Genomic DNA, 12,039 nt, shown 5'->3' with positions numbered 1-12,039 from the left:
ACCTAAGCCTGAGACTAAGTGCTTCTACTGCAAAGGGACTGGTCACTAGAAGCGGAACCACCCCAAGTATTTGGCGGATAAGAAGGATGGCAAAGTGAACAAGCTATATTTGATATACATGTTATTGATGTGTACCTTACTAGTGTTTATAGTAGCACCTGGGTATTTGATACTTGTTCGGTTGCTAAAAATTAGTAACTCGAAACAGGAGTTACAGAATGAACAGAGACTAGTTAAGGGTGAAGTGACGATGTGTGTTGGAAGTGGTTCCAAGATTGATATGATCATCATCGCACACTCCCTATACTTTCGGGATTAGTGTTGAACCTAAATAAGTGTTATTTAGTGTTTGTGTTGAGCATAAATATGATTTGATCATGTTTTTTGCAATACGATTATTCATTTAAGTTAGAGAACAATTGTTGTTCCGTTTACATGAATAGAACCTTCTATGGTGATACACACGAACGAAAATGGTTTGTTGGATCTCGATTGTAGTGATACACATATTCATAATATTGAAGCCAAAAAGATGCAAAGTTAATAATGATAGTGCAACTTATTTGTGGCACTGCCATTTAGGTCATAATGGTGTAAAGCGCATGAAGAAACTCCATGCTGATGGGCTTTTGGAATCACTTGATTATGAATCACTTGATGCTTGTGAACCATGCCTCATGGGCAAGATGACTAAGACTCCGTTCTCCGGAACAATGGAGCGAGCAACTGACTTATTGGAAATAATACATACTGATGTATGCGGTCCGATGAGTGTTAAGGCTCACGGCAAGTATCGTTATTTTCTGACCTTCACAGATGATTTGAGCAGATATGGGTATATCTACTTGATGAAACACAAGTCTGAAACATTTGAAAAGTTCAAAGAATTTCAGAGTGAAGTGGAGAATCATCGTAACAAGAAAATAAAAGTTTCTACGATATGATCGCAGAGGTATTTGAGTTACGAGTTTGGCCTTCAGTTAAAACAATGTGGAATAGTTTCACAAACTCATGCCACCTGGAACACCACAGCATAATGGTGTGTCCGAACGTCATAACCGTACTTTATTGAATATAGTACAATCTATGATGTCTCTTACCGATTTACCACTATCGTTTTGGGGTTATGCATTAGAGACAACTGCATTCACGTTAAATAGGGCACCATCTAAATCCGTTGAGACGACGCCTTATGAACTGTGGTTTGGCAAGAAACCAAAGTTGTCGTTTCTTAAAGTTTGGGGTTGCGATGCTTATGTGAAAAAGTTTCATGCTGATAAGCTCAAACCCAAATCGGAGAAATGTGTCTTCATAGGATACCCAAAGGAGACAATTGGGTACACCTTCTATCGCAGATCCGAAGGCAAGACATTCGTTGCTAAGAATGGATCCTTTCTAGAGAAGGAGTTTCTCTCGAAAGAAGTGAGTGGGAGGAAAGTAGAACTTGATGAGGTAACTGCACCTGCTCCCTTATTGGAAAGTAGTTCATCACATAAATCAGTTCCTGTGACTCCTACACCAATTAGTGAGGAAGCTAATGATGATGATCATGTAACTTCGGATCAAGTTACTACCGAACCTCGTAGGTAAACCAGAGTGAAATCTGCACCAGAGTGGTATGGTAATCCTATTCTGGAGTTCATGTTACTTGACCATGACGAACCTACGAACTATGAGGAAGCGATGATGAGCCCAGATTCCGCGAAATGGCTTGAGGCCATGTCTGAGATGGGATCCATGTATGAGAACAAAGTGTGGACTTTGGTTGACTTGCCCGATGATCGGCAAGCCATAGAAAATAAATGGATCTTCAAGAGCAAGACGGACGCTGATAGTAGTGTTACTATCTACAAAGCTAGAATTGTCGCAAAAGGTTTTCGACAAGTTCAAGGTGTTTACTACGATGAGAGTTTCTCACTCGTATCTAATCATGTTAGAAATTGCCGCATTTTATGAAATCTGGCAAATGGATAAACAAAACTGCATTCCTTAATGGATTTATTAAAGAAGAGTTGTATATGATGCAACCAGAAGGTTTTGTCAATCCTAAAGGTGCTAACAAAATATGCAAGCTCCAGCGATCCATCTATGGACTGGTGCAAGCATCTCGGAGTTGGAATATACGCTTGGATAAGTTGATCAAAGCATATAGTTTTATACAGACTTGCGGTGAAGCCTGTATTTACAAGAAAGTGAGTAGGAGCACTACAGCATTTCTGATAAGTATATGTGAATGACATATTGTTGATCAGAAATAATGTAGAATTATTCTGCAAAGCATAAAGGAGTGTTTGAAATGAGTTTTTCAAAGAAAGACCTCGGTGAAGCTGCTTACATATTGAGCATCAAGATCTATAGAGATAGATCAAGACGCTTGATAAGTTTTTTAATGAGTACATACCTTGACAAGATTTTGAAGTAGTTCAAAATGGAATAGTCAAAGAAAGAGTTCTTGCCTGTGTTACAAGGTGTGAAATTGAGTAAGACTCAAAGCCCGACCACGACAGAAGATAGAAAGAGAATGAAAGTCATTCCCTATGCCTCAGCCATAGGTTCTATAAAGTATGCCATGCTATGTACCAGATATATTGTATATACCCTACACTGAGTTTTGCAAGGGAGTACAATAGTGATCTAGGAGTAGATCACTGGACAGCGGTCAAAATTATCCTTAGTGGATTAAGGATATGTTTCTCGATTATGGAGGTGACAAAAGGTTTGTCGTAAAGAGTTACGTCGATGCAAGCTTTGACACCGATCTGGATGACTCTAAGTCTCGATCTAAATACATATTGAAAGTGGGCGCTATTAGCTAGAGTAGCTCCGTGCAGAGTATTGAAGACATAGAATATTTGCAAAATAAATACGGATCTAAATGTGGCAGACCCGTTGACTAAACTTCTCTCACAAGCAAAACATGATCACACCTTAGTACTCTTTGGGTGTTAATCACATAGCGATGTGAACTAGATTATTGACTCTAGTAAACCCTTTGGGTGTTGGTCACATGACGATGGGTGTTAATCACATGCTAATGTGAACTATTGGTGTTAAATCACATGGCGATGTGAACTAGATTATTGACTCTAGTGCAAATGGGAGACTGAAGAAAATATGCCCTAGAGGCAATAATAAAGTTATTATTTATTTCCTTATATCATGATAAATGTTTATTATTCATGCTAGAATTGTATTAACCGGAAACTTAGTACATGTGTGAATACATAGACAAACATAGTGTCACTAGTATGCCTCTACTTGACTAGCTCGTTAATCAAAGATGTTGAGTTTCCTAGCCATGGACAATAGTTGTCATTTGATTAACGGGATCACATCATTAGGAGAATGATGTGATTGACTTGACCCATTCCGTTAGCTTAGCACTTGATCGTTTAGTATGTTGCTATTGCTTTCTTCATGACTTATACATGTTCCTATGACTATGAGATTATGCAACTCCCGTTTACCTGAGGAACACTTTGTGTGCTACCAAACGTCACAACGTAACTGGGTGATTATAAAGGTGCTCTACAGGTGTCTCCGAAGGTACTTGTTGGGTTGGCGTATTTCGAGATTAGGATTTGTCACTCCGATTGTCGGAGAGGTATCTCTGGGCCCACTCGGTAATGCACATCACTATAAGCCTTGCAAGCATTGTAACTAATGAGTTAGTTGCGGGATGATGTATTACGGAACGAGTAAAGAGACTTGCCGGTAACGAGATTGAACTAGGTATTGAGATACCGACGATCGAATCTCAGGCAAGTAACATACCGATGACAAAGGAAACAACGTATGTTGTTATGCGGTTTGACCGACCGATAAAGATCTTCGTAGAATATGTGGGAGCCAATATGAGCATCCAGGTTCCGCTATTGGTTATTGACCGAAGACGTGTCTCGGTCATGTCTACATAGTTCTCGAACCCGTAGGGTCCGCACGCTTAAAGTTTCGATGATAGTTATATTATGAGTTTATATGTTTTGATGTACCAAAGGTAGTTCGGAGTCCCGGATGAGATCGGGGACATGACGAGGAGTCTCGAAATGGTCGAGACGTAAAGATCGATATATTGGACGACTATATTCGGACATCGGAAAGGTTCCGAGTGATTCGGGTATTTTTCGGAGTGCCGGAGAGTTACGGGAATTCGCCGGGGAGTATATGGGCCTTATTGGGCTTTAGGGGAAAGAGAGAGGAGAGGCTGCGTGCCCCCCCAAGGCCTAGTCCGAATTGGACTAGGGGGAGGGGCTGTGCCCCCTCCTTCCTTCTCTTCTCTCTCCCCTTTCCTTGACTCCTACTCCTACTACTTGGAAGGGGGGAATCCTACTCCCGGTGGGAGTAGGACTCCTCCTAGGGCGCGCCATAGAGAGGGCCGGCCCTCTCCCTCCTCCACTCATTTATATACGGGGAGGGGGCACCCCTTGGAGACACAACAATTGATCATTGATCTTTTAGTCGTGTGCGGTGCCCCCCTCCACCATAGCCCACCTCGATAATATCGTAGCGGTGCTTAGGCGAAGCCCTGCGTCGGTAGAACATCATCATTGTCACCACGTCGTCGTGCTGACGAAACTCTCCCTCAACACTCGGCTGGATCGGAGTTCGAGGGACGTCATCGGGCTGAACGTGTGCTGATCTCGGAGGTGACGTACGTTCGGTACTTGATCGATCGGATCGTGAAGACGTACGACTACATCAACCGCGTTGTGCTAACGCTTCCGCTTTCGGTCTACGAGGGTACGTGGACACACTCTCGCCTCTCGTTGCTATGCATCACCATGATCTTGCGTGTGCGTAGAAATTTTTTTGAAATTACTACGTTCCCCAACACCTTATACCATGGGGAGTAATGACTTCACATAGAATAAGTATAGGTAGTAAACTTATTGAAAGTTAGCAAACGTAGAATTGGTCACTTGAACAATTCATGAAATAATATTGAAGGAAGAGAGATTTCACATATAAATATACTATCTTGGACATCTTTTGTAATTGTGAGCACTCATTAAAATATAACATGCTAAAAGGTTGATGTCGGACAAGGAAGACAACGTAATGGGTTATGTTTTCTTGTATCCGAAATAAAGTATATTGTCTTGGATCATCCAACATGTTGAGCTTGCTTTTCCCCCTCATGCTAGCCAAATTCTTTGCACCAAGTAGAGATACTACTTGTGCTTCCAAACATTCCTTAAACCAGTTTTGCCATGAGAGTCCACCATACCTACCTATGGATTGAGTAAGATCCTCCAAGTAAGTTGTCATCGGTGCATGCAATAAAAATTGCCCTCTAAATATGTATGATCTATTAATGTGGAGAAAATAAGCTTTATACGATCTTGTGATGTGGAAGAAATAAAAGCGACGGACTGCATAATAAAGGTCCATATCACAAGTGGCAATATAAAGTGACGTTCTTTTGCATTAAGATTTTGTGCATCCAACCATAAAAGCGCATGACAACCTCTGCTTCCCTCTGCGAAGGGCCTATCTTTTACTTTTATCTTCTACCTTATGCAAGAGTCATGGTGATCTTCACCTTTCCTTTTTGCATTTTATCCTTTGGCAAGCACATTGTGTTAGAAAGATCCCGATATATATATATATATATATATATATATATATATATATATATATATATATATATATATATATATCCAATTGGATGTAAGTTATCATGAACTATTATTGTTGACATTACCCTTGAGGTAAAAGGTTGGGAGGCGAATCTATAAGCCCCTATCTTTCTCTGTGTCCGATTAAAACTTTGAACCCATAAATATCACGAGAGTGTTAGCAATTATGAAAGATTAAATGATAGTTGAGTATGTGGAGTTTGCTAAATCAAAACTCTGACATAGACCCTTCCTGAAAATAAGATGAATTGCAGTTGTTTGATGACTGAGAATATAGTTTGTTAGTTTCAAGAAAGTTCATGATCTATACTTTAACATGTGAATAGCTTGTTACTTGATCATGAAAAGTTTTATGAAGATGAGCTACTGTTATGATATATAATGATGCTATAAAATGTTTGAAACTATCATTGATGAAACTTATGCACTTGCTAGCATTCACACTTCATAAATTATTTCTTTTATCATTTACCTACTCGAGGACGAGCAGGAGTTAAGCTTGGGGATGCTGATACGTCTCCAACGTATCTATAATTTATGAAGTATTCATGCTATTATATAATCAACCTTGGATGTTTTATATGCATTTATATGCTATTTTATATGATTTTTGGGACTAACCTATTAACCTAGTGCCCAATGCAAGTTTCTGTTTTTTCCTTGTTTTTGAGTTTTACAGAAAAGGAGTATCAAACGGAGTCCAATTGACGTGCCAATTTTTGGCGATTTTTTATGGACCAAAAGAAGACCCCGGGGTAAAAGAGTTGGGCCAGGAGAGTCCTGGGGCGTCCACGAGGGAGGGGGCGCGCCTACCCCCCCCCCCCCCCCCAGGCGCATGGGCCTGCCTCGTGGACACCTCGGGCACCTCCTTGACGTGAGACCGACGCCAAAAATTCCTATAAATACAGAAACCTCAGAAAATTAACTTAGATCGGAAGTTCCGCCGCCGCAAGCCTCTGTAGCCACGAGAAATCAATCTAGGCCCTCTCCGGCACCCTGCCGGAGGAGGCCATCATCACCGGTGGCCATGGAGGAGTATCCCGGAGAGGCCTTCATCGCCATGAAGGCCAAGGATCAGAGGGAGAACCTTTCCCCATCTAGGGGGGGATGCCATGGAGGAGGAAGCACAAGGGGGGAACCTCTCCTCCTCTCTCTCGGTGGCGCCGGAGTGCGATCAGAAGGGGAATCATCGCCGCGGTGATCGTCTTCATCAACATCACCACCATCATCACCATCCTCATCTCTTTTACGCGGTCCACTCTCCTGCACCCCGCTGTAATCCCTACTTGAACATGGTGTTTTATGCCACATATTATGATCCAATGATGTGTTGCCATCTTATGATGTTTTGAGTAGATATCTTTTGTCCTTGGGTTGATTGATGATCTAGATTGGTACGAGTTGTATGTTTTATTTTGGTGCTGTCCTATTGTGCCCTCCGTGTCGCGCAAGCGTGAGGGATTCCCGCTGTAGGGTGTTGCAATATGTTCAGCATTCGCTTATAGTGGGTTGCTTGAGTGATAGAAGCATAAACCCGAGTAAGGGGGTTGTTGCGTATGGGATAAAGGGGACTTGATGCTTTAATGCTATGGTTGGGTTTTACCTTAATGATCTTTAGTAGTTGCGGATGCTTGCTAGATTTCCAACCATAAGTGCATATGATCCAAGTAGAGAAAGTATGTTAGCTTATGCCTCTCCCTCATATGAAATTGCAATGACGACTACCGGTCTTGTTAATAATTGCCTAGGACAATTCCGCACACCAATCCACCATTATTCCACACTCGCTATTTATAATATTTAGTAATATGTTCTAACTTTATGATAACATCACCTACTTTTATATTTTAGCTCTCCGATACCATGCAAAGTTATTCTCTTCATACCCACAACATAGTTTTATTTCTCGTTTCTAGTTGGAAGCAAACGTTCGGTGCACGTAGAGTCGTATCAGTGGCAGATAGGGCTTGAGAGAATATTGATCTTACCTTTAGCTCCTTGTGGGTTCGACACTCCATACTTATCACTTCCACCTTTGGAAATTGCTACGATGATTCCCTGCACTTGGGGATTATCACTGCCCTGTGCTGGAGTCATCCGCTACACATTTTCCCAGAACCATAAGATCCTCGTGATGATCGTTGGTGGCATCCTCTACTTGCTTCTCCATAGCTATTTCAGTATTTGCGTTGTGTCTCCAGCTTTTTAACCCGTCATATTCCAGTATCATACCCCCCTCCGTCAGACCTGGAGCTACAACCCCAGCTGCTGAGAGATCATTATCATCACCAGAACCCCCTCCACTTGTATGCGGGTGCATGCCCGAGTCATAGGGGCTGCCCCTCCTGCCACGTCCCCGGCCTCTTCCTCCTCCTGGGTCGTTTTTTCCCGGATCACCTCGTCCTGGTCCGCTAGACCGGCTTCGTCCCCCTCCAGGGCCATTACTCCTTGAGGCCAAGATGAAAGGGCCCCATTCAAACTTTGTTAGATCATGTTCCCCGGTTGCACATTCCTCATACCAGTGCCCCATCATACCACATTCATAGCAGAACGTGGGTAACTTCTCAAATTTCACTCTATATTTCTCTGTTTCGCAGCCTTTGTGAATTGGACAACTCTTGTGAGTTTTTTCCCGACATCCAACTTTACCCGTACTCTGATGAACTCCCCCGCAAAACCATTAGGAAGTGTAACTTGAACTTCCTGCACCTCGCCTATTCGCTGCACTAAGTTTTCTAGGAAGCTCTTATATACTTGTTCTGTATTCTGGCTCAATCATCAAACATAGTGGAAAAATAAGCATATAAAAAAGAGATAGAAAAGCTTTTTTTTAGAAAAGGAGGACGACCCCCGGCCTCTGCATCTGGACGATGCATACGGCCATTTTATTAGTTATTGACACGAGACCTTACAAAGTCATACAACAATAAGACTAAAGCCACCAACTAAGCAACACCTGTCGTTATCCCTATCCAGATGATGAAGGGGCGCTGAAAGTTTGGGCCTAATACCAAACAGACCTCACAGCCAAACTTAACATCTAAGACTTGAGGTCCGAACTAGGACGCCTGCCGGGTATGGGCACCCATCAGTCCGGTGTGCTCCTCAATCAGGACGCCTGCCGGGTATGAGGCCGCCACAGCCACCTGCCACCAATCCATCTTCAGAGCTGTACTGCTGCATCAACCTTGCCCGGTCTAGCTGCCGCCGACGCCACCACGAAGCCAGGCAGTGTCACCCTCCTGCGCGAGTCCATCTCCGCTCATCAGGCGCCGAGTCTCCACTGCGCCACGCCGCTGAGATCCGTCGTCATCAATGGACCAGATGAATCACCGCTCCTCCTCTTGTCCCCTCCAACCAGCACTTGCTCCAAAACGATGCCCCCAGGAGGGAGAACGATACCGAAGGCACCGTCATCGTCCAATCCGGTAGACCCAGATCTAGGGTTTCCCCCGGAACTTCCCGATCAGGTTGACGTGACCTGCAACGACGATGCCTCCAGAAGGGAACGACGTCTGAGACGCCGCCATCGTCCGCCAAGACCGCAATCAGGCGCGATTTTCATCGGAAGCCACGTCTTCCCGACCTCGCGGCTGGCTGGAACCGAGTGGAACCTCGCCACGAAGACGTATGTCGCTGTCGGTACTCCGGCAGAGATCCGGCATCTCCTCACCGGTCCCTCCACGCGCCGCCGGTCGGCGGAAGGCCTCCCCGCGACGGATCCAAACGGGGCATTGGATCCGCAGTGACCACCGTCACCATCACGACCAGAACAGCCCACCCCGCCGGATGGGGCGCTGCCACCGCCGCCGTCCAATCAAGGCCGCCGCTCCGCCGGCTATGGTGCTCCGGCCCCCGCCGCACAGCCTGGAGTCGCCGTCCCAGCCGCTGCCGTTGGATCGCACGAGAGGAGCCGCCCCTGACGCCTCAGATGGTATCCACCGCATCCACCCGCCCAGATGCCTTCGGCACCGGGCCCGCCGCCATCGCGGCCCACGCCGGCGGCAGCGGCGGCAGGAGGAGGCGGCTAGAAGGTGCTGGCGGCGCTAGGGTTTCGGGGCCCTTGGCGCCGCCCAGGGGAAGGCGACGCAAGGGGGAGGGGGAGGGGGAGCGCGAGAGCAGTCATAGAAAAACTTTTAAGAAAAAGAAAAGTACACAAAGAGCTTATGAGCATTTAACATTCATCATCTTGGATTATATATCGCTTTGGTATCATACATACTTGTCATAGCATACTTGGGAAACTAAAATGACTAGTTGTTCTTGTAGGTTGGTGCACAAGTCTATCTCGCCCACTAAAGCAATCAAGCTAGTGTCTCTCTTGCATCGTGCAACACTCTTGGTCATGATCAATCATATTTGCTCACTTCTTGATTGCACGACCCCATATATCTATTTGTGTGTGTGTTTTGTGTCAAAGCCTAACTATTGGTCTATTTGCCTCGCATTTCATATTTGTGAATCTTTTTCAACTGTTTCGATATCTCGATTAACACTTGCTTGATTTGGTGCCACTTATCCTAACCGAGCCACCTTTGTTCGGTCGCAGGGCAGGGAAATGGAGGATTTATTTCTTAGAATAATGAAAGAGGAAATAGTTATGAGAGGTTTTTTTAGTCTTTTTTTGTAGGTGTGAGTGACAAGATCAAGTACCAAATTCACTCTCTTCGCATTCACATTGAGTGATACTCGATACATTCTCAACTTTGAGAAGAGGTAACTTTAGTATTGTTCTTCTCATTTCCATTTACACTTGGTATGAGCGTTGTGATGAATAGATGCATCCATCACGCGGGAACTATATCTCGCTTCTGCAAGATGTTACACCCCCCCCCCCCCCAACCTCGTCCACGCAAATGAGCCAGAGCAGTAACGTGTGTTTCGTCGCTTGGTCGCTATTGTTCATTCGGGCGCTGTAGGTTTTGGTTTTCTTCGAGTATTATTCTTTTGTTTTTATTTCAGTTTTCTTTATTTCTCCATGATTTTCTTCAGCTTCTTTTGTTTTGTTTCGGTTTTTTGCTTGTTTTGTTTCTTTCTTGGTTTTTACTGGTTTTTGTTTCTTTCCTCGGTTTTCATTGATTTGTTTTTATTTTTTTATTTTTTCTTAGGTTTTTATTTCTCTTTTGGCTTTCTTTGTTTTTATTTTTGTTTCTCAGTTTTCAGTGTTTCCTTTATTTTTCATTGGGTTTCTTTTGTTTCCTTTTTCTTTTCTTGGATTAATTTGTTTCTTTCTCGGTTTTCATTGGTTTTCTTCATTTCTTTGTCGGTTTTCGTCGGTACTTCTTGTTCAACATGTGTCTACTTTTTTCAGTAGACAATATACATTTTTAGTGTACATGTGAAACATTTTGTTGATACACGTTGAACATTTTTTAAGTACATGATGTATTTTAATTTCTTAAACATGTTTCGAACACTTTTTTGAATACATATGCAACATTGTTATAAATACATGGTGAACATTATTTTATGGAAAGAAATATTTTGTTCAAACGCAATGTATATTTTTTGTATACATCAGAACCACTTTTTTATATGCATTTAAAATTTTTAAATACATGAAACATTTTCCATATACATATGAAACATAGTTTGTGTACATGTTGAACTTTCTTTAAACACGTGATCGACATTTTTGTCTAATATATGGTTTTGATGTCTACTTTTTTATATACATTATACATTTTTGTATGCATAAGGAACACTTTTCTTACACAGGTTTAACATTTTTAAATACATGATTAATATTTTATCATACATATGTTCTATATGCCTATTTTTCATACACACTATAAATTTTATGTACACATTTGAAACATTTTTTTATACGCGGATAACATTTTTCAAATATATGCTTTCATGTCTACTTTTTTCACATACAGTGTACGGTTTTCATAAACAGCACGAACATTTTTATATACACATTGAATAATTTTTAAATGCAGAATTAACATTCTTCTAAATACATGCTGATCCCACGCGCGTAGAGTATGGCGACACGACGCGCGTAGATTTGCAGCTTCATTAGTTCAAGGTAGACAAACTTGACTCAGCCAACCGTATGATCCGAACTGTACTCCCATAATTATTTATCAATAAAACCAGCAGATTGAACTAAAAATTAAAACCAGAGGCTTGCCATCGCCAAACTCTGAAGATCCGAGTTCAGCCGTTTAAGTTTTAAAATAGTTAGTGTGAAATCTCAAAATTTTAGACGTGAAGCACCAGTGGTCTAGTGGTAGAATAGTACCCTGCCACGGTACAGACCCGGGTTCGATTCCCGGCTGGTGCAATTATTTTTGTTTGGCAGTCAAGCAAAACTAGCGTTGTTTCTTTGTCATTAATAACTAAGATGATGATTTACACTTCATTATGCTGCTAATGCACAGATGTTTTTGCT

The 12,039-nt window shown here is 42.7% G+C and overlaps 1 non-coding gene across 1 annotated transcript; it reads left to right on the top strand.

The window, feature by feature from the left end:
- Positions 1–11,860: 11,860 nt before the first annotated feature.
- On the top strand, positions 11,861–11,931 carry TRNAG-GCC (transfer RNA glycine (anticodon GCC)). The gene has a single exon. It is a non-coding gene; the product is annotated as a tRNA-Gly (tRNA).
- Positions 11,932–12,039: the final 108 nt, after the last annotated feature.

Source organism: Triticum aestivum, chromosome 4D, assembly GCF_018294505.1.
Source record: "Triticum aestivum cultivar Chinese Spring chromosome 4D, IWGSC CS RefSeq v2.1, whole genome shotgun sequence".
In the NCBI taxonomy this organism is placed as follows: Eukaryota; Viridiplantae; Streptophyta; class Magnoliopsida; order Poales; family Poaceae; genus Triticum; species Triticum aestivum.
This window is presented reverse-complemented; position numbering and strand designations above follow the sequence as displayed.